Here is a 5,966-nt window from a genome sequence, read left to right as displayed (position 1 = left end):
GAGTCTATCAACAAGGGTTTGTATAAAACCATGTATTCATGTGTTACTTTGACTAGTGTGGGTGCCGGTGGACATTAAGCAGACATAAGTCGTCCAGTCAGAGACTAAGTATATTTTAATATATTGGTGCTTGAAAGGCTTTAAGGCGAGCTCTGAACTACGTTCTGGTAATACTGCGCATCAATACTGAGTCATCTACGTAATGCCTTCTAGAGCCAAGAGAGGGTGCCAATCTATAACTCTAAGGTATAATAAAGTTCGCCTTTTCTACAGCCGCCCCCACATTTGCTCTTATTTTAGTTACACATTTACAAAGGATAGTGATTCACAAAAGATAGTGATCAAGTAAGGCATAGAACTACGGTAGGTTCAGTCTTGTAGCGCTGGGAGGCTGATGAGATGGGGAAACAGGACGAAAATAGGTTTTCTTCTTGACTTCCACTTCAGCCGTCCGAGCTCTCCCGTATTCTCCAGGAAAGACTTTTGTCACTTGTCCGACTGGCCACAAAGCTCGAGGTAGCTGCTGATCGACTATCATCACGACAGCTCCGGGCTGCAAGTTCTCGATTTCTTTATGCCATTTCTGCCGGCTCTGTAGCGCTAGTAAGTAATTGTGAATAAAGCTCTTCCAGAAATGGTCTGCCAAAAACTCACTGCGTATCCCCCTACTTCTACTGAGTAGCTCTGATTCAGGGTAGATGACCTGAGGTAGCGATCAGTCAGGCCGCCCCGTGAGCAGCATGTTGTGAGTGACTGGGTCAGGGTCTGCTATATAAGCGGATGTATATCCAAGCGGTTTTGAGTTGAGAATGCCCTCAATTTCAACAAACACAGTACGTAGTACCTCCTCCGTCACCGTTTGGCCCCGATTGTAGATCTGAGGGCAACTTTCAGGGATCGTGTCTCTTTCTCCCAACAGCTTCCGAAGTGCAAAGCACCTGGGGGATTGAAGTTGAAACTAATCTGTTGGCTGGCCAGTAGTTCCTGGAGGGAGAGATGGAGTGCAGCAAAATCCTCTTGTAATGTTCTCTCACCCCCTCTGAAATTCGTACCCTGATCAGAAATGACCTCGAATGGCTTGCCCTTGCGGGAGATGAATCTGTATCCATTTGGTAGAGTAGGTTCAGGTATACAGCCCTTGTGGTAAGACACTTAAATATGATACCCCATCGTTTTTCTTGCCTACGCCCGATCTTGATGAGGTAAGGGCCAAAACAATCCACTCCAGTGGAATAGAAAGCTGGCTTATATAAGCGCAGTCTAGGGGGAAGATGGGCCATCCTAGGGATGCTGGGCTGGCCTCTCCATTGTGTACAACCTAAGCATGTTCCCTGGTGTTGTCGAACAGCCTCTTGTCCTCTCAAGATCCAGTACTTGCGACGGACTTCAGCGACTCACTCTCTTTTGTCATAGTCCTGAATGATCAACTTGCTCAGGTGATGCTTTGGATCGAGAACTATGGGGTGAATGGCAGATTCATCTAGCTGCTCAATACGTTGGAGACAACCACAAACTCTGATGAGGTGTGTAGCTCTGTCATACTCTGGAGCAAGGCACAGGAGACGGCTGTTCATTGGTATGGGTTTACATGCCTTAAGCTGAGCCATCTTGACTGGGAAACTCTGACTTTGTACTTGGTGAAGAATGTCTTACCCCTAGTAATGTCCTCGGCAGGATTAGATTGAGAATTGACATAGTGCCAGTCTTTGGGGTCTATTAACTCCTGTATCTCTGCGACTCTCATGCCAACAAAGACCTTAAATCGACAGGAGTCACCCTGGATCCATTGCAGTACTGTGGTAGAATCCGACCAGAGCATGACTTTATGGATGGGAACACTCAGCTCTGATGACAACAACTTGGCTAGTTGTGCTCCGGTCACAGCGGCACACAACTCAAGACGAGGGATGGATTGTTGCCTTTTTGGAGCGACCCTGGAACGGGCAGTCAAGAAAGCCATCTCTATATCTCCTCCAGAGGTGATCGTTCGAAGGTAGGCCACTGACCTGTAAGCCAGCTTGGAAGCGTAGCAGAAGACATGTATTTCTCTGAAACTCTAAGGATGATCCGCTTTTACAGTGACATAACAACTTGGAAGGGAGATGTACTGAATGTCTGGTAACTCTTGCTCCCATGCTCGCCAAGCCAGGAGGAGGTCCCCAGGGAGTTGAGGATCATCCCAATCCCTCTTCTTGTCCCACAGACTTTGTACCAGTACTTTTGTTCTTGTAATGTAAGGGGCGATGTAACCCAGAGGATCATACTGGCTTGCTAAGACTTTATAGATCTGAGGCATAGTGGGGACTGAGCATTCAATGGGACGATACCTGTAGGACAGGATGTCAGAGGTTCAGTGCCACTGTAATCCCAGTGTGGATTTTTGAGCATCTGGTTGTCCTTGGGTCAGCCACAATAACAGGCTGTTTGACTTGGCTTCTGATGGGATCTGGTCTAGAACATGAGGAACGTTACTGGCCCATTGCCTCAAATCAAAACCTCCTGTGGCTAGGAGGTCTCGCAACTTGGATGACAGTGTTCAGGCTTCTTCCTGGGAACTAAAACTCAGAAGGAAATTGTCCACATAAAAGGACTTCTCTATGCTTTCTCGGACATCTTCGCATTGGTGACTATGATCAATAATGTGCTTTTGGAGGGCGTAAGTTGTCCGTTGCCCCAAAAGGAAGTACTTGCCACTCATATACTGGCGGGTGGTGGTCTCGATCAAGGTCCCTCCAGAGGAATCTCAACAGTCGGAGGTCTTCGGCCATCAGTCGCACCTGATGAAACATTCCTCTAACATCACTACTCAAAGCAATGGGGTGTTCATGGAATCTCAGGAGGACTGACATCAGGGAAGGACCCAGAGTGGGACCAGGGAGGAGCAGCTGGTTGAGATTCTTTCCTCTGTGTTGAAATGAGCAGTTGAAGACAACTCTATTCTTACCGTTATGGTGTGTCATATGATGTTTATGGATCATAAACATCAAGCTGGCTTACAGGTCAGTGACCTAACTTCGAACGATCACCTCTGGAAGAGATATAGAGATGGCTTTCTTGACTGCCCATTCCAGGGTCGCTCCAAAAAGGCAACAATCCATCCCTCGTCTTGAGTTGTGTGCCGCTGTGACCAGAGCACAACTAGCAAAGTTGTTGTCATCAGAGCTGAGTGTTCCCATCCTTGAAGTGTACCATGCCTCTTTTGCTTGATCCACTTGCTCAGGAGGTATTACTTGAACATACTGTATCCTGCCTCCTTTAACTTGTTCATCTCCATCTGGTAGTCTGCTATAACAGATCTCTGGATAATCAACGTTCTATTCCTCGGAGACAAGGCAGAGTGGAATCTGGGGAAGCTCGTAGGAGAGGCATATCTTTTACTCTCAGCAAGGGTGTGGCATACCTGGCTACTCCATCCACTGTAAGTCTGGTAGTCTTTGACTCGAGCATAGCAATGACCTCTTGATCTTGTCTGGAACGGGTAATGAGTTTCTCGCTGTGATAGGGGAGCACATCTAGTTACCATGGTCTCTCCACGTCTCTGTACAAATCAGTATGCAAATCTGTTGTATCGATGAAGAGACACTGCTGGCTGGAAAAGCAATGCTTGATCTCTTGCATGGGGCCTTGCTGGTGACATTGTGAATGTAACCGAAGCACCATGCAGGACTTGGTGGTCTTGTCTAACTGTGCACAGGACAAGCTCTTCGGGTTGCCCAGTTAACCTGAGCTTCAGGGCTGCTGAATGAAGGAGGATTATGCGTTCAGACCCGTCATCCAATAGGGCGTAAGTCTCTAAACAGTGATCACCATTTCTCAGGAGGACTTTGCAGATCTTTAACAGGACTCGTTGGCTGTTAGTGGGGCGATCCAGGTAAAGAGTCTCTGCCATGCTGTTCATTGCTCTACTTTTGGCAGGTTTGACCTCAGGTGTCTTGACTACAGGCCGATCATTAACCTCATGGAGGATATACAGGTGTCGCCGGTTACAACTCCTACATGTTGTCCTGAGGTTACACTGTGCGGCTTGATGAGTTCGTCCACAACGCCAACACCTCTTGTTCGTTTGTATCAACTGCACTTTCTGATCTCTGTTCAGGCTCTGGAATCTGGCACATCCATTCAAGAAGTGGTCTTGAGCATCGCAATATGGGCAGAACATCTTTCTGGATGCGGGCTTGGGTTCAGGAGCTGTTGTCTGTTTCTGTGCCAAGGAAGATACTCGTAGTCTTAGCTGGCTGTCTCAGGTCTCTCGAGTGTCCCTTCCTTTGCATGGATACTGCCGTACTCGCTGGGAGATAAAACCTGGTGCTGTCTTCTTGAACTTGCAACTCAAATTCCAACCACTCTGATAAGTCCAGTAAGGTGGGGATGGGAATATATTGGGGAAGAACAAACCGCCGAAAACTGGTCTGTAGATCATGTGGGAGCTTGCACAACAGTCTTGATACGTGTGACACTCTAGCTCCACATAGCCTTTCTTCACCAGCTGTTGAAGCATACTCACTAGGGAACGGACTCTCAATGCGAACATCCGGAAGGCCCTCACATCCCCGTGGCCAACATTCCGGCCGTCCGTATTTTCAGCTATTCTATGAAGAGCCAGCTGGTGGGGCTGTCCGTACTGCTGGTTAAGCGCATCCATAGTATCTGAGAATGGGTATAATGAGTTGCAGTAGGAGTCTGCGATCAACAATGCTTCCTCCAACTTCAGGTGGTCGACGAGAATCTGGTACTTAAACCGTTCTGTAGCGTCTGGTGGCAGGATGTTTTCTAAAGCAATGCGCAGCTGTGAGAACTCTATTGGATCTGGCTTAACGAAGTTTGGAATGGTAGGAGCTGGTCCCCTGTAAGTACTCTCTTGACTATGAGGAACACGCAACTGTAAGTACTCTCTTGACTATGAGGAACACGCAAGGAACACGCAACTGTGTTGAGCTGTAACCACCTCTGCCGTTGGCTCTGTCATATGTTCTTGGACAGAAGGACTGAGGCTGGTTGCGTCGAGCATGAGTCAGCTCCGACATCATCTCTAGCTGCTGAAGCCTCCTTTTTAGGTCATGTAGGCGATCTGTTCTGGATGCTTCTTCTGCAGCAACACGTGGAGACTGAGGTAACTTAGATCTAACAACAAGGATCAATTAGAAGGTGAACTGAAATAACAATAATAAACTTGAACTTTCTTATACATACATATGTATACATTTTTAAACATAGTTATCGATTCAGGCATGCCCAGACTAGTTTAGTTGGCGTCATGTTTACTGACACGTGAGCTCCTGAAGATCGTTACATATAGCATGTATCATACAACTAACATATCAATAATAAGTGGAACACACTAGAGGCACACTCTAAATCCACAGTGTTAAATAAAAATGTTTCTTGTAAGCATTTACGAGCGCGGGCTATGGATAATGCAAACCACGATAGGTGATGTGCGTACATAATCATAAATACCTGCCAAAAGGGCTACCTCTCTATTATACATTTACAATAAAGCTTTCAGCGATACTGGATGACATAAACAATATTACTCACTTGTATATGAACGCACTCTGTAACAGTAACAATAGACTTTTGACAACTTTCACGCAGCTTGGTAAGGCAAGCTCTGAACTACGTTCTGTTAATACTGCGCATCAATACTGAGTCATCTACGTAATGCCTTCTAGAGCCAAGAGAGGGTGCCAATCTATAACTCTAAGGTATAATAAAGTTCGCCTTTTCTACACGTTTTATGTTTGCTTCTTCATACTTCTGTACTTACCTTTTTTTGTGTCTCTAGAATTGGAACAAACGGCAAAGTGTGTTTTGTGTAAAGCTGATTTGCAGCAAGCCAAAATTTGAATCGAATTGAACACGAAGGTTCTTGGATATGTAAAGCATTGTTTGCTGTCGGGCTGGAGGTGACCTGTGCGCGTGTCACATTACATAATCATATCAGAGTGAACTCTCACATGAAAAAC

The sequence above is a fragment of the Triplophysa rosa genome, linkage group LG5 (genome assembly GCF_024868665.1).
Source record: "Triplophysa rosa linkage group LG5, Trosa_1v2, whole genome shotgun sequence".
Classification (NCBI taxonomy): Eukaryota; Metazoa; Chordata; class Actinopteri; order Cypriniformes; family Nemacheilidae; genus Triplophysa; species Triplophysa rosa.
The sequence above is the reverse complement of the archived record's forward strand: the minus strand, read 5'-3'. Positions refer to the sequence as shown.